Source organism: Hyaena hyaena, unplaced genomic scaffold (assembly GCF_003009895.1).
Source record: "Hyaena hyaena isolate Hyena2069 unplaced genomic scaffold, ASM300989v1 scaffold_2640, whole genome shotgun sequence".
NCBI classification, from domain to species: domain Eukaryota; kingdom Metazoa; phylum Chordata; class Mammalia; order Carnivora; family Hyaenidae; genus Hyaena; species Hyaena hyaena.
In genome coordinates this window covers 1-972 of record NW_024083278.1, presented here as the reverse complement: position 1 = coordinate 972, position 972 = coordinate 1, and positions in this window count along the sequence as shown.

The following is a 972-nucleotide window of genomic DNA, read 5'->3' as shown; positions in this document are numbered from 1 at the left end:
TTTTTTATTTTTTCAATATACTCACGTAAAGTACGATTAGCTCTTTCTATGATAGCTTATCCTTGACTATTATAAGGGATGCCAAAAGTATGAATTATATGATATTGGGATAAAAAATGAGCTAATTTTGCAGATTGGTAGGCGGGTGCATTATCAGTGTTCAATTCAATTGGGACCTCCATAACTGCAAACAAGATAATAAATGAGTACTAACAGCGTCAGCCTTTACAGAACGTAATGCAGTAGCCCATTGAAAATGTGTGCATGGGGGCGCCTGGGTGGCTTAGTTGGTTAAGCGTCTGACTTTCGCTTAGGTCATGATCTCGTGGTTCGTGGGTTCGAGCCCCGCGTCGGGCTCTGTGCTGACTGCCAGCTCAGAGCCTGGAGCCTGTTTCAGAGTCTGTATCTCCCTATCTCTCTGACCCTCCCCTGCTCACGCTGTCTCTCTCTCTCTCTCCTAGAAATAAATAAAACATTAAAAAAAAAAAGAAAGAAAATGTGTGCATGTATCTACAGTATGATGGACGCATTTTTGTTGTCCAAAGGATGAAATAAAAATTACATCCATTTGCCATACCTGATTTGCTTGCAATTCTCTTATGTTGACACCTGGTGGGGTAAATGGTAAGGTAAAAGTTGCACAAATAGAACAAGAGCGAACAATGTTTTGAGCTTGTTTTCGAGTAATAGCATAAGATTTTTTTTTTAATCCTTTAGAGTTAGTATGTTGCAAACGATGTTCTTGTTTTGCTGCTTCTATAGGGTAAAGCAATGCATCAATTATAGCATTTGCGAATGACAAGGGTCCAGAAAGGGCGGAATGTGCACGGATATGGGTAAAGAAAATTAATTCTGAATGCCGCAGGAGTGATCGTTGTACCTGATAAAACAATTTGTCAATATCTGTCTTAAGAGTTAGAGGCAGTGAAATCTGAGGAAGCTGCAAACAAGAGAGAACAGCATACCGAGAAT